Below are 16,586 nucleotides of genomic sequence, written 5' to 3'. Positions count from 1 at the left end.
AGTCATCTTCCTCTTACAACCACTGCCAGGAAGTCTGATTAATCAGTCTAAGTTTAAATAGAACAACAAAAAAAAGAAAATACTATGCACTCTGACTGGTCCATGAGGAAACCATGAATTTGCTCTTTTAATAATTAAAACTGACCCAGCAGGTTTTCCAGAGCAATCATCTCTCATTCAGAGAATAAAATCTTCTCCACCCATGTACGTGGAATCTACTGCATTCTCTGCCCAGATAATCGCATTGTTTTGCCCACTCGGATAAAGTTTCATTTTGTGAGGTGGTTCCCCAAATACCACTTGTTTTTCTTCTGAGAAAGTACTGAGTAAAATCATTCCAATGATGGAAGTGTAGATCTGTTTCAACTACCTAATTGGTCATCTTTTGCAGATTTCTATGGAAGAAAAAAGAAGTTCACTGTCACTGCCAACATGAGATGAATATTTTGCTGAGTATGACTGACAAATTTTCCACCCCAAGTACACTGCAGTAGGAGGCATGTCTCACAGATCTGTGCTTGATTTCTTGCTGTACAAAACCCATGTACTCGTACAGCTTGGCTTGTGCTGTGTGAGCTTTGACTTTCAAAGCCAGATTTCTACGCATCTTCACCTTTGGATATTTTTAATGCATCTACTTCACTGAATGAGAGAAATATCATTAACATTTGTGTCTCGAGAGTTCTCGTCCAGGTTACACCTGAGATGTAGCTCTCAAGGCACTGTGTGGGGAAAGGTTCCACCACATTTAATCCCCTGGAGTACTTCTTCATGCAAGTCAGTGAGAGTAAATCTAATGCAAAATGAGCAGAGGAGGCAGAAATGAGTCTGCAGGCAAAACCCCAGTGAGTCAAAGTGTCCCTCAGCGACGACATCAAATTGCTGGTAGAGGTGAGGCAGCCCAAACACCATGAGGAAGGTTGGGGCTCCTTGGTGACTGTGGAGGTTTCTTTCAGATATGAGCACAGTCTGAAATCTGAAGTCCATAAAAACCTTTCAGGCACTCTGGCTCTAAGAGAGAAGAGAAGGTTTTGGCACTGAGTTTGAACGTACCAGAGCAACTGGTGGCAGTGCCACAATGGAAAGAAAAAGGAAGCAGAGCTGAAGAAACTTCTGAGAAATGTAAAGAACAGTTAACTGGACAGGAACTGAACAAATCATCAAGTGTTATGGGAAGAGGCTGGTTCCTAAAGGTATATCCCATGCAGCCTTTCTGTTTATAAAGTATGTATCAGAACTCCAGTAATCGGAGCTGGACATTTGGGGTTGGAACTAGGTGATCTTTGAGTCCCTTCCAACCCAAGACTTTCTATGATTCAAGTCATTCTGCAAGGATTAACCTACTGGACATGAGAAATCATATACTTTAACAGTGTCTGTAAATGAAAGGCATCATGGAGTTAAGAAATTACACATCTTTGTTATATAACAGCACAATTAAAAACAAATAATGTATTACTTCATACGGCCATCTACTGAATTTCATCAAGACTAATTTCATGTTCAAAATCTCACCAGCCTTTGCCTGCTATCAGATAGAAAAAGGGAAATTAGCACTCTCTTTTTCATGTTTCAGAACAAAAGCATGAGCTTTGAAGCGCTGCCTTTGTGAAAGAAACAGTTGTGGCCTGCTAAAACAAGCAGTACTGAAAAGGTTAACTAATTTGGTTTCCCTGATAAGTTTATCTATGATCAGAACTGAGTCATACAGAAAATACTCCTACAAGATTTGACCTTTTACTTGTATCCCACACTGAGATAATATTATACTTAAAATGGATATCAATAAGAACTTTGTTTTAAAAACTATATTTAAAATAAATTACTTTTAAATAACAGAAACTGTTTTCAATTAGCCCTGTTAAAGGAAATCAACTAGAAAGTTATGTATGCTTTTTTATTTTCTTTATATAAATTATACCCAGGAGTCCTATGATAGCAGCACTATACAAACTATGCACTACCTTTATATTTATTTCTTATCAAAATAAACTTAACAAATTAGATTTGTTTTTACAGCACTTTATATCCAATAATGACAATGTTGTATTGGTCCCAGGATAAAAACAATGAAAGTAGCAGCTGAATGGTATTTTTATTAAGAGTTAACAAAAATGTCCTGTGCAAACAGAGTGTATAAAGAAAATTAATTCCATAATTCCTTATGATGAAGGCATCCCTCTCTTTTTTCTTTTTTTCTCACAATATCAATCTCATTTGGAAAGATCGTTTTAAGGGGAAAACTGTAAGTTTTAGCATGACTTACTCAGCAAAATGATATAGCTGAACTTAAACATTGCTGACTGCTACGATTTAATATTAGGACCTGGCAAATGTTTTGATAACTTAATACTTTTTAAAAGAAAACTTGTTTGTTACTGAAGATTTTGGGAGCTCAGAAGAAATATAATCTAAAAAAATAACACAGCTAAAGATCCAAAGAGAGGTTTCTTCTTTTTCCCATTTTTTCCATTTCCTCTACCTTGAGCTGGTTCCTCCATGTGAGCACATTTAGAGGCCTTTTACTGGTGGCAGATTCAAATATCTCTGAGATATTCACCCTACAAACTCAGCAAGAGTCCACGTTTTCCTCCAGCAGTGGAAAAATGGCAGGGCTAATAGTCTGGGGTTTGTTACTAAAAATGAGTCCTCACACCAAAAAAAAAAAATTAAAACATTGTTTAGAACATGTGGTTTGCTGCTATTAAGTTAACAGTGGAAAATCTCATTACTTTTAATTTTATTTTGTGGTGGGATCGTTTCGTAGACCGAGGCAGATTTTCTCTTAAGCAGAGCTTCTCCTCCTACCTTGCAGCATTCTACTCTGCAAGCAGCTCTTTGCACAGCTCGCCTCGATGTTTCAGGTCGAAGTGCTGAATTAAAAAAAGAAAACAGATTTTTCCCCATGTGTGCCTCTCGTGTGCCATCCTCTCCAGCTCTTGCTCTGACAGAGGAATGTTCCAATGAAGACCCTGGGCTGAGGATGTTCTCCATGCAGTGCTAAGAACGTATCTGCTCCTACTGAAAGCTCCAAAGGGGCAAATAAGGCATCAGACAACTCCTGATGTCACCTCTATGTAGGAAGCCCTGTGAAGAAGCAAGGTGTAACGTGGGTGGATGAAACAGGGGTTCTGGAGCTCAAAGTGGCCAGAGTAGAAAAGATTGTAAAGGTTTCTGCAACAGATTTCTTGCCAAAGTTTGGAAGCCTCTCATCTGATTTCTGACTTTGGATTGAGGCTACGACGATTTACGAGAATAGAGGACCAAATGTGCAATTTAAGGTGAAAGTATTGCCAAGGCAGAAGCCTTGCTCCAAGCTTAAAAGCTTCTATATACATACATACATATATATCCTATTTATTGTGACTCAAATCTGAAACTCTTATGGTTTACAATACAAAGTGATATTCGGGGTCACATAATATTTGCTTTCAATCAGCAGCCCAGTGGATTTCCCTGTAACATATGCTTGCACGTGATAAGACTCACTCCTGTGCAGAGGTGAGCCATTGTATTGTAAATTCCACTTGCAATACAATCCTTATGTAACCCAGCTTGTGTATTTCCAGATATCCTTATATTTTTAAGTTCAGCCATTCCCCTGGCACTCAGCACTTTTCCAGGTCCTGGTTTGTCATGAGAATTTGACATCTGCTTCCTGAATAAACAAAATATATGCACATAAGATCACTGATGATCAGATACTATATTTCTTTCGAACATCTCTCTAGTCCCCACTTCTCAACAAAGCTGCCAGAAGCTGAGCTCTACATTCAGATGATGACTCACTCAGCCCCGCTGCTGCCAGGGCCTCACTTTTCCATCAGTGGTCATTTTGGGAGCTCAGGTCAGTCTCTCAATATTTTTTTGGAAATCAGGGAAGGAAATGGATCAGCTGCTCAGTGCATACAGGTCTTATGGGGAGTGGCTGAGGAAACTGGGATTGTTTAGACTGGAGAAGAGGAGGCTCAGGGGAGACCTTATTGCTCTCTACAACTCCCTGAAAGGAGGTCATGGCAAGGTGGAGGTCAGCCTCTTCTCCCAGGCAACAGCGATAGGATGAGAGGGAATGGGCCTGAAATTGCACCAGGGGAGGTTCAGGATGGATATTAGGAAAAACTTCTTCCCAGAAAGAGTGGTAAAGCATTGGAACAGGCTGCCCAGGAAGGCACCGTCCTAGGAGGTGTTAAAGAATCATGTAGATGTGGCACTGAGGGACATGGTTAGCGGGTATGAGGGGATGAGTTGGTGGTGGACTAAATGGTCCTAGAGGTATTTTCCAACCTTAATGATTCTGCGATTCTTTGATTCCATGAAGGGAGGAACTCTGACTAGTCTGAATTCCCAAACACTCAGCAATGCTCGGCTAGAAGTGCCACTGTACGGGCACAGCTCATATGTTTGTTTCCAGCCAACTGCACTATGATTTTACAAAAAGCTAAAGCAAAGCAGAAGGCTGCTCATCGCTTCATTTTGAATAAGAGTGCCTGGGGAGTAGGCGTCTGATGTTTGCAGTGGCATGAGCACCTGCAGTTTGTGGGCTAGTGTGGAGGAGCAGCAGATGTTCAGTATCTCTGCAACATCAGGCCTTGAATTGAACATACATGATTTCAAGGATGACCTTTCAGGGATGCAGTGAGTGCCTCCTGCCATTTCAGGACTGGGTGCCACTTAGAGCATTATCAGAGATTTAGGAAATGAGTTCAGAGCTGGATATGAAAATATATGGATCATTGTCTTAGAGATGAACAAAAGTTAAATGTAACCAGGCTGAGACAGAAAAACTTTCATCTCTTGACAGATGTCCAAAGTTCCATCTGAGACTGAGAGCAAGCATTGAGACTTTGCTGACAGTGATGCAAAGTCAGTGATGCTTTGGAGCTGCACTACCCATAGTGAAACCAGCTCAATTTTGACATCTACTACATGTGCAATTGAAAAGTGAACTTGCAAAATGGGGATTATTTTGAGAGCTAAGTGAAACTAGCTTGTTCAGTCTGTAGAGCTCTTGGGTTCACTTTCTTACGTTTTGCTTTGTACGGTTCTATACACCAAGAGTTTTGCTTTGAGTTTTAGGTTCAAACAAAGCAAAACTGATCGCAAAGCACTGTATTTTGATTTTTCAGATTGAAATTAGGTCTCACACAGAAATTTTCAAAAGCCAAAGTGCAGAGCACTGGAGCCTGCATTTCAGCCCAGTCCGTTTCCAAGCTGTCAGCCTGAGGCTCAGAGCCAAGTTTTCCTTACGTGCACTGATGCTGAGAGCTGCCTTCTCTGTGCAGTCCCACATCCACACAAAACTCCCTAAAACCACCCGATTTTGCAGTTTCTTCCAGGAAAAATAGGTGAAGCCATCCCAGCGTTGTCAGATTTAACTAACGTCAAATAGCGCCAAGTTAGTAATTGTTACCTTCAATAGATTTGTTTCTAGCTAAGTCCACGAAAATTATTACAAAAGCACATAAATCCCAAGCTACAGTTAGCACTATTTTCTGCTAGAATGAAAGCCGCATGCTTACCTTTATTATAACAGACATGTCTTGCCAAAAGCAGTAGGGCAGAGTGTCCAGAAACACCCTCCTGAAGAAAGCTTTGAAGAAACACCTACTTAAACATACTTTCAGCCTTTATTTTATCCACTTTGCACATTTATTTTCTTAGCAGCCCTCGAGCCCAATGGTTAACACGTTGGATTATCGTTCTTACTGGCCACAGAAAATCATTTCTGTCTCACTTACAACAGCACTTATTATCATACTTCCATGCTCATCATTTAACTTTCCACTATATTAATAACCTGGGCCGATTTTGCCCAGCAAGCAACCTAAACCTTCTGACTTTGACAGAAACCTTGTGTGCTTGTTTCTCTTTCTAACCATCAAAGAAGGTCACTGAGCTACCCTAGGTATCAGCATTTTTCCTGTGTGATTCACTCACACCAAGCAAACCCTCTAGACCAACATTTCTTCCGTTTCTGAATTTGTACTTAACCAATAGGATCAACAGGCCCCCTTCTCCGTGGGTGGTGATAATGTCAGTACACCACTGCCCAAATAACCTTTCCCTATAGGGAAATGCTAACATTTAATTCTTTAAATTTAAACCACATGCATTTTGGTCTCATAACCGTACTCTGCATTAACTGCCTTTTGTTATTCATTTGTATCACTAAAAACCTTAATGAAACCGGTTATTTAAATTGGAAATGTTAAGTGCAGTAGACATCTAAAATTTGGGTATGAGCTATAATACATCAAAATATTTAAATAGTAACTAAATATTTTACCTAACCATTGTAAACACATTTGCAGAATTAATAATGACACAGCCCTGCGTATGTTCAGTGTAAAGCCACGTCTCCAAAGAGCTGTTCTCTTCAGTCCTTTGCAGGGAACATAAGCAACAGCCAGAGAGGCTTTTGAATGGTTTCTATCAGTTACCTTCATCTTACCCAGAAACAAAAAGTGCCATTTAAGTACTGCATATGTGAGACCTCCGCTAAGGAGAACAAATTACGTGTGAGTTGGCCACATGCTATTTTCCTGCTGGTGTTCTCTGAAAGAGGCACTGCCACTGTATACATTCCTCACAAACATTGCCGTGGGGTGACCACAAACGCACAGCTGCCAGCGCAGTGCAAATACTGACATTTGGGACCAGGACTCAGGGACTCTATTCAGACAGCAGGGAAGCTAAGTCGTTCCTCAGCAAAATGTAACACAACTAAAAGTATTAAAAAAAAAAAAAAAAAAAAAACAGACAAATTAGGTCTTAAAAATTTGGGGGGAGGAGGGTAAATTTTTAAATTTCTTCAGTATTAACACATGTGATGTAGATAATGGTTGCGTCAGTCTGTGCTTACAGTCATTATTTTAATTACATGTTTCATGTCTCAGCATAAAGATTTATAAAACCTTTAATGGCTGATCACAGAGTTTCGATACCAATCCATTATTTTTTGAATTGGCTTTTTCAGAGCATACGCTACCTCCCAGGTGCAGATTCACACCATCTTCTTTGTTTTTCAAATAGGAATTCTGTAACTCATTCCACAAGCCAAACAGTTCACTACCCAGAACCAGTTGGGAATCTTCCTCTGGACCTAAATCACTGAATCATAGAATTATAGAATTGCTCAAGTTGAAAAAGGCCTTCAAGATCATCAAGTCCAACCACAACCTGACCATACTACCCTAACTCTAACAGCCCACCACTAAATCATGTCCCTGAGCACCACATCCAAATGGTTTTTAAACACATCCAGGGATGGAGACTCAACCACCTCCCTGGGGAGCCTATTCCAGTGCTTAACAACCCTTTCTGCAAAGAAGTGTTTCCTGATATCCAACCTAAATCTTCCCTGGTGCAACTTGAGGCCCATCTTTCCCTATTCTGTCTTGGGGAGCTCACTGGGGCTGGTAAATCATATAAAAAACAGCAATCATTGGAGATGGCTGCAGTAACAAGAAGCATCCTTGGGGCTTGTTCACAGATTTCAGGATGCTTAGGTTGCAGCTCTCCATGGCTTCCTATAATTCTTTCCCATCTCACAGTCTTTCAGTTATATAATTCCCAGTCCATAAAATGCTGTTGCACACTCTGGGATTTGGTAAAAATGTTCAAAATACCATTGCTCCCTTCTAAAGAGACAAACCAGTCCTGGTTCTCTGTAGGAGTGTTCCTGTACCTTCCTCCTGCTCAGACTGCTGGCATGAGTGACACGAGGAGAATGTTTGTTTCTCCTCTCACACAACCACTGCTGCTGTGCCTGGGGGTTCATCCTGGAAAAGATTCATACAGACTCAATAAGAAAAAAAAAAAAAAAAAAAGAAGGAGTGAACAAGAACGATTTTTCTGCTTCATTTGCAAATTATAGAATTAATATTTACACGATTAAACCCAATTTCCTGATTGCTTTGCGGGTCACCCCATGCTATTTTCTGTAACAATTTGACTTTTAAACTTCTGCAATAATAATCCAAATTCCTGTCGATCACAATGCTACTGACCGATAAAAAACAGTTCATGGGAAAGTTTTATCTGCCTATACAATCCTCATTGATTGCCTGTAGTGAATTTCAACCACAGTTTGCTACCCTCTCACAATTTGAGCTTCATTATGAGTTATAGATTTATGCACTACATTGTTTTTATATGTTATATTCTAGAAGAACATTCAGTAACATTCAGTCCAGCATTGTACAATGCCTATATAACCACATCAACTAATATATTCAAGGTTTTTAACTTCCCTCCTATTCAGCAGACCATCAAAAATGAACCTGATTAACATAGTTTTGTAATTACTGCATGTATTTCTCTAACTCTCTGTAGCTGAGTGCCTGGTACCTGAAGTTACCACTTTCTTCATCAAAATTAGTTTGCTGCATCGTGCCCCAGTCTGAGGAATTATGCTTACTTTTTCCAGACTCCCAACACTGTCGAACCTCAGACCACCGTGTTCTTGCTGGGAAGCCCCATTTTCTCAGTCTGAGCCTGTGTGCGTTATCTGCAAGGGAAAGATGGACTGTTCAGTGCCCCAAGCCCTGAACCTCACAGCTGTCTTCTTGTGCTCTCCCGCAGCATCAGCAGCTCCCCACCCGCACACGGGTTCAGCTCAGACACCTTAATTCAAAACAGACCCTTGATGGCATCCTGTTAAACACAATAACCCTCTACTTGCTAGATACGGAATTACTTTCCTGCCCCTACTCCTTGTTAAACATGGATAAAACACCTTAGGTGGAATTACTTTCACAGCTGTGCCACTTTTAATTTTGTTAAGCCTTTGTAAAGGCTTATTGGTTTGTTTTACGGTGTTCTTCTACAGCAGTATCAAAGATGTAGTATTCAGTAGAATACTGAATACTGAATACAGAATACTGTAGAAGTATTCAGATGCCCACAGGAAGGTACCCAATGCCCTCTGGAGCAACCCAGAGTATCTGCAGCACCTGTAGTGGGTTGACAGTGACAGTGTGGGACCTGCAGGAGATCTGCACCATTGAACTATCAGCAAGAGGCCAGCTGGGATTCCCCAGAGGCTGCAAAGCGACACAGGAGGGCTATGGTTAGGCACGTGCATTTCTTCCAAAATTAACACAATAAAGTATAAAATAAAGGGGAAAAAAATAACTAAACAAAAATTAATATGATCACTTAACTAAAAGCTTGGAAAGTAATACACCAAAAATATAATTTCACTTTGATATGCAGACTAAATCCCATACCTACCTACCTGTATAAAAGCCAGTTGTAGATAATCGCTGCAAATCATCCAGGTCCCATAAAAACAAAGTGCATAATGGAACAGCTAAATTCACTGCACTTTGATACTCTTTTTACTTCATATTTTAGACGACTGATACATTTTTAAAGTTAAATACTGAAAACGATAATTGCTTTGAACTGTTCTAGAGTGAAGTTTGCTATTTTTTCTCATTCAGCAACAAAGTGTTTTGTACCGTCCAAAAGAAAAGCATTGTGACATTTGTATTTAAATAACTTACTGAAAAAGATACGGACGCCCACGGCACAATTATTTCCCATCACTTTATCCTAAGTCCAAATTTTGAAAACATAAAACTAATTCACATTGTAATGTATTCCTCAGAGCCAAACCTTGGAGATTGTTCTCATCTTTCCCCTGGATAAACTCCTTCCAGTACCTAAAGGGAGCCTGCAGGAAAGCTGGGGAGGGAGAGTGTAGTGATAGACAATGGATAATGCCTTTAAAATAAAAGAGGGGAGATTTAGATTAGACATTGGGAAGAAATTCTTCACTATGAGGGTGGTGAGGCACTGGCACAGCTGTGGATGCCCCAACCCTGGAGGCACTCAAGGCCAGGTTGGATGGGGGCTCTGGGCAGCCTGAGCTGCTGGCTGGTGCTGCCCACAGCAGGGGGTTGGGATTGGGTGGCTTTAAGGTCCCTTCCAACCCAAGCCATTCTGTGGTTCTATGAAAATTAGGCAGAATGCTATTTATAATCATCAGAGCTGTAATGTGTTGGAACAAACCTCCAGTGGAATACAAGGTGGGCAGTACAGCTCCTGCATGGATTTTACAGCAAGTTTGGCTTTAACAGCCAGAAGACCAGGCTCAGCAGACCTGGAGTCCTCAAGCAATAAGCCAGTGGTGTCTTGATTCTTCGTAATTCTGGCACAGCTTTCTCGATGTGGTAATCAGAAATCAAAATTATGCTCTTTATATTAAAGGAACCTGCATCTAATAGCAGGTGAACACTTAAGTGGTGACATAACTATTAAAATAGACATTAAAATGATTGTGTGATTCTTGAGTTTCGTTTATAAAGTAGAAAGCGAAACTCTACTGTTCTTTACTTCAGACTCAATCTGAAGCAATTCTGCTGATTTCAGTTGCTTCAATGAGTTTACTTCAAGCTTATATCAAAGTAAATGAGATTTGCATTCATCACCTTACTGTGTATGCCCTTTGGGGAAACTAAAGCCCAAAGCCCATCATAGAAACTGATGATTATCACTATTTGACAGTCATCATGGGAGGAGAGTTCACAGTGGTGAAGGTGACACACACAACTGCAAAAGGCAGGAGACAGCATTAACCAGGCATTGGTTTGCTTCAACCATCCTCTGCCCTCTGTTCATTATATGGCAGGGTTACACAGTGCAAAGATTCTGAGAAAATATTCTCACAGTCTGCTTCAACGTAGACCAGCCAACTTTGCCTTGGTTTTTATTTGGAGCAATGTATCCTTCAAAACTGTATTTTAAAGCAAACTTTTTCTTTCTTTTTTTTTTTTTTTTTTCCTGTCACAGCCAAATTCTCCAGTTCTGGGATTCACAATATTTTCCTTTTTCCAGAATGACACCTGCTGGTGGGAGAAGCATGGATGAATTACAGATATTCTGTGGTTCAATAGCAGCTAACCTAACCATACTCTCTGAGCGTGCTCATCACCTGTGTCCAGTAAAGTGTTGATAATAGAGATCTGGAAATGTAAAGATACTATAAGGAGCACGTTGTAGAAGCAACATAGTTTTCAAATTTAATATTTGCTCTTACTCAATCACTAAGATACCATCCACCAAAGCAATGCTTCAGTGGTGTTTCAGTGTCGTATCCTACTACTATTCTGGGAAGCCCACTGCATGGATATGTCAAATTGAGGTGAAAGCCTGAACGAAATCCTTCCTATCCTATGCAAAAAGCTGCTGTGCTGCTTCAAACCTTTCAGTGTGAGTAAAACCAGCTGCTAACGCTATTATTGGTGCTTAACACTCCAGAAGATTAGCATCTCAAAGAGAAGCATTATGCACATGTCCCTCAACTGGTATACGAGGACATAGCTAGGAGAGACAGAAAGCAAGCTGTACCTTTGCCAAAACGATGACAAATGCTCCTCAATATGCCAGGCAGCATTAGGATCTGTAATGGATTTCCGTACCCACAGCACCTCTAATGTCTGGGGCTGCTGGAGAAGATTCCAGCTATAAAGGAGCCAGACTTGAGCTTTTCATGCTTTCAGCACATTCACAGCAATATTTCCAAAAGTGATTTCCAATGCTCGAAACATCCTCACTGGGGAAGCACAATTTTATCTCCTTTTTCTGAGATACTAATTACCCAAAGTCCCCTGTGATGGCAAGCTAAAGCAGAGGTGCCCAGGACCCTGAAGAAAACATATATATTGGACTACAAAAAATCTAGAAATCTGGATTATTGAAGCTGCTCTCAGATAATTGCAGACAGTAACTTGTGGTCACATACTAAATCATATTTTGAGACCTGTATGATTTGAGCCCAACTTATGAAAAAAATGTCCAACTAAACAGTGAAAGAAATTCCAACTAAAAAGAAAACAGTATCAGAAATTAAATTCAGAATTAGAATTCAATGAATTCTTTTGAATTATTTGCAAGGCAAACATAGAATCATAGAATGGTTTGGGTTGGAAGGGACCTTAAAGATCATTTTGTTCCAACCCCCTGCTATAAGCAGGGACACCTCCCTCTTGACCAGGTTGCTCAAAGCCCCTTCCAGCCTGGTCTTGAATGCTTCCAGGAAGGGGGCATCCACAACATCTCTGGGCAACCTGTCCTCCTAGTGTCTCTCCACCCTCACAGTAAAGAATTTTTTCCTCATATCTAGCCCAATTCTACCTCTTTCAATTTAAAGTCATTTCCCCTTGTTCTGTTGCTCCATGCCCTTATAAATGTCCCTCACCAGCTTTTCTGTAAGCCCCTTCAGGTACTGGAAGGCTGCTATAAGATCCCCCTGCAATCTCTTCTCTTCTCTTCTCTTCTCTTCTCTTCTCTTCTCTTCTCTTCTCTTCTCTTCTCTTCTCTTCTCTTCTCTTCTCTTCTCTTCTCTTCTCTTCTCTTCTCTTCTCTTCTCTTCTCTTCTCTTCTCTTCTCTTCTCTTCTCTTCTCTCCTCTCCTCTCCTCTCCTCTCCTCTCCTCTCCTCTCCTCTCCTCTCCTCTCCTCTCCTCTCCTCTCCTCTCCTCTCCTCTCCTCTCCTCTCCTCTCCTCTCCTCTCCTCTCCTCTCCTCTCCTCTCCTCTCCTCTCCTCTCCTCTCCTCTCCTCTCCTCTCCTCTCCTCTCCTCTCCTCTCCTCTCCTCTCCTCTCCTCTCCTCTCCTCTCCTCTCCTCTCCTCTCCTCTCCTCCAGGCTGATCAGCCCCAGCTCTTTCAGCCTGTCTCACAGGAGAGGTGCTCCAGCCCTCTGATCACCTGCCTGGCCCTTCTCTGGACTTGCTCCAACAGCTCCATGTCCTTCTTGTGTTGGGGTCCCCACAAGTGGACATATATTCAAGTGTGTTCCTCTTGAGTAAATCATTACAATATAATGCTATGCCATACCTCATCACAATGCCAGAAGGCAAATTTCTGTGCTGATTAGAGAATCAGAATGCAACATAGGAGCCTTGGCTTGGATTCCTGGATTTGTCACTGGCCTCCTATATAGCTCTGAGCAGACAGCTTCACATCTCTGTTCCTCCAGTTCTCCCATCTGTGAAAAGACAATAACATTTTTATGTTTTATGATTTATAAAGATAGCTATGTGATGGATTTCCAAAGATTGCTTTTATTTTGGAAAATACAAGCACATAAAAAAAGGGGTATATTGCTGTAAACTCACTGGATAATAGGAGACACATGAGGCTGTTTGCTTCAACAGATACTTCAGAGATAGAGTTTCTTCAGATGTATTCCTTGTAAAATTCATCATGTCCAGCCAATGGTTGCATATACTTCTGGTTTTAGAGTCCTCGTTTGCCATGGCAAATGAAATGCATGCACGTTATAGAAACAGCCCAGAATCCAAATAAGCCTCTGCAAAAAAATGAGAGCTCTGAATTTGGTCAAATCTTCCTACTCTCTTAACTCAGCCTATTGATCTCACACTGAATGGAATAACCTTACCATTGGAACTACTTCCACATCCTTATCTTTTTACTCCACCTACGACATTCTGAACTTCTACCATCAGTAGTCACCAAGTTACCAAGTACTTGTCCCAGAAGGATGAATGCTATGTAACTGGACATCACTTACCTCTCACCAACCTGAACAGCAGTGCCTCTGCACAGAGGAAGTAAGAATGCTCCAGAGCATTGCATATATTTCTATTTCTCTTTTTCATTGCCTTTTTTTCCCCTTTCTAATCTGCTTTCTTTCATTTGGGTTCTTTGCCATTTTATAACCCTACCCTGAACACCAGAATGACAGCTATTGATTCTCCATCTAAAAACATATACTTTCAGCAGAAGCATCATATATTTTAAGCTCTGTTAAGAGCAAACCAGTGGTAATCCACACTGTAGTCTGAATCCACACAGGACCACTAAACACTGCACACTGTGCAGGATGTAACATCAATTCATGGAGAGAAAAATACGTAACAACCTCACCCAAACTAGCCGCAGGTAAACTCAATTAGAGAATTGCAGCTTCACTTCTCCTCAATTCCTCTCTTTCTACTTCACTACTTCTCTCCATTCTCCTCAGAGAAAAAGAAATATTAAATACTGTGCTGTACCACAGCAAATTCCTCACTGAGATCCGTCGAGGTGAGATTTACAATATGCCCTTTTACCATCAAATCAAAAAGTTCCAGATTTGCATATCATTTTCACATTTTTTTCCAAAATTGGTTATTTCAATACTTCTTTCTATTTACTAAGTACATTTTTTTTCCTCCAAGATCTGTTTTAAAGACTTGCACCCTTGATCTTTTTACCCAGATTAACAAAGCTGCTCTTGTCACCGTGACTCTTCCCTTTTATAAGACACTCAGGCATGTGGTTTCATACACCTATTTTGTCTGAATTCTGGATTAACAGCTGCCCCATTCCACTTGAGTATCCAGACTTCGCCTTATTTCTTCATCATTTTAGACCAGAGGTCCAATGCAGATTCTATTTCATCTTGCCCCTGCCTTCACTGCAGAGCAGCCTTCCTTTCTTCCTCAGTCTTTTCTAGATGAATAAGTTTTCCTTCTATTGGTTCTTACTTCATTCCTACATATCCTGCTCTCTGACTCATCACTTTCTCTGTCAATTCCTCTTCTGTCTTTGCACTACCTACAGATGTATTTTCACTGGTGATTGCCCATCAAATTACGTAAGGTGCCCTTACCATTTTTTCCTTTGTTTGGGATACAAGTTCTGGATAGTTTTTACACTTGAGGGAAAAAAAGAAATAACCTCTACAGTTCAGCTCCTTGATTCTTCTTGATGCGGATCACTTCAACAGTTAACTCATGTAGCTTATCAAAACTTTTTATCTTCAAAATCAGGAACCTTAACTACAGTTCTGCTTCTATTTAGTCTTCTATTTAATGCAAATGCAATAGGCTTGTGAGTATTTGTTTCCAAGTTCCTTATATGTTGATTTTTCTTTTCTTTTTTTTCATGGTCTTCATCAAAAGTAAGTCTAAAATAGGTTCAGTTGAGAAGTCATTTGGTTACCTACTCTATCTATAGGTATGGGCCCTACCTTGAGAAGTAAGGCCCTACTTCTGCATGGAGATCACAGAATGAATCATAGAATGGCCTGAGTTGAAAAAGACCACAATGATCATCTAGTTTCAACCCCCCTGCCACGAGTAGGGTAGCCAACCACCAGACCAGGCTGTCCATAACCACATCCAGCCTGGCCCTTGAAATACAGAGTTACATGTCTGTATGAGATACAGATGTGATACATCTAGGAAATATAAATTATCCCAAAATATGTCATTTCCAGTTGTATTTATTCATCTAATTATACTATTTGCGACCTGATAATAAGGATGGGATGAGAGTTCCATCCTTATCATAGTGATCCATGAGATTACTGCAGCAGTGATCTAGAATGATCCCTGCTTGTTTTAACTAATGTTTCTCAAAGGAATTTTAAGGCACATTTTGTGTTCAGCCAGCAACAAGTCTGCCCTTTTTTTTTTTTTTTTTTCTGAGGGACAATTTGAGACAAATTATTTTTTTCTTTTAGAAAGCCAGTATATAAAATTTTCAACTGCCAAAGCACATGCATAATCAGATAGCACAAAACCTAGGGCTGCTGGACTTCTGGCTGCACTAACACTGATGTACCTCAAAAAAAGCAGCTGCCCAGCAGTAAGGAAGCCTCAGAGCTGGATATCCGAAAGAGGTAACAAGTCTGAGAATCTGGGAGGCCTGAGGAGGAGAACCAGGTTTGAGCCTCCACCAGCCTGGGAGGAGGGAACGGGAGAGCTGCAAGCCCTCTTCACAGATATGGAAGGAGCTGGCTGCGCTGAGGCAGGGTGGGAAACCAAAATTATTCCTTTCTAATGGTGTTCCGTTCTAATAGGTTGGAGCCCACCCTAAAGATGAGCTCACCCACTGTTATGTCCCATTGCACCCTTGCTCAGAGCATCCCAGAGGCTGGCCCAGCAGGGACCCAACTGCCCCCATCTGCTCCTTTGGGGTTCCACTGCCATACGTCAGAACATTGAAGTGGCCCTTTCCAGCCCTTTCCCACTGGGAACGTTTTGACACTGCTCTTCCCTACAGAGCAATAGCATTTCCAGTTACCACTAAAATATGTCAAACTTTCACAAGCGTTAAAAATGTGAAGCAAGAGCAGCATTTCAGCCACCAAATGAGTAATACCTCTGAAGAAGACTTAACAAAAAGTTTGTGGGAATTTTTGTCCAGCTTTATTTACTGCTACAAATTGCTTACCAGATCGAGCCTGTTCAGACTGCTGTGCTTGTTACACCAGCAGAAAAACAGCTTTAACTCTGCAAGTCCTTTTTTTCTTGCAGTGTACTTTCACTCACTTTCACTAACACGATACAAAAATGATGCCTTGGGATTACAATTGCGTGATGGAAACTTTTTACTACACTTCAGTGAACCTTAAGGGAAAACACGTACATATATACTGTGGATATTATGTGGATTTCCAGGAACCCTGTCAAAATTATCTCATGAAACAACATTAAAAAAAAAAAAAAAAAAAAAGACAACTAGGAAGAAAACTGCTTCATTAACTTCTTCCATTACTCACACCAAAGGGTAGATGTAAAATCAAAACTCAAAGCATTATTTTCAGAAGCCTTTTGAAAATGTGGCTGGGT

At 40.6% G+C, this 16,586-nt stretch overlaps 1 protein-coding gene across 2 annotated transcripts in view; it reads right to left on the bottom strand.

The window, feature by feature from the left end:
* Positions 1-2,075: 2,075 nt before the first annotated feature.
* The window catches only part of LOC116244209 (uncharacterized), an 83,267-nt gene continuing 68,756 nt past the window's right edge, over positions 2,076-16,586 (bottom strand). For both annotated transcript variants that reach the window (XR_016462138.1, XM_090132134.1), the window contains 4 exons: positions 13,122-13,315; positions 12,841-12,991; positions 8,420-8,509; positions 2,076-7,781 (listed from right to left, as the gene is read on the bottom strand). The gene's annotated coding sequence lies outside the window, so the exon portion shown is untranslated. The remainder of the gene's footprint in view (positions 7,782-8,419; positions 8,510-12,840; positions 12,992-13,121; positions 13,316-16,586) is intronic.

This window comes from Phasianus colchicus, chromosome 1 (assembly GCF_987193195.1).
Source record: "Phasianus colchicus chromosome 1, bPhaCol1.hap1.1, whole genome shotgun sequence".
Classification (NCBI taxonomy): Eukaryota; Metazoa; Chordata; class Aves; order Galliformes; family Phasianidae; genus Phasianus; species Phasianus colchicus.
Note: the sequence above shows the minus strand (reverse complement) of the source record. Positions and strands in the feature narration are given on the sequence as shown.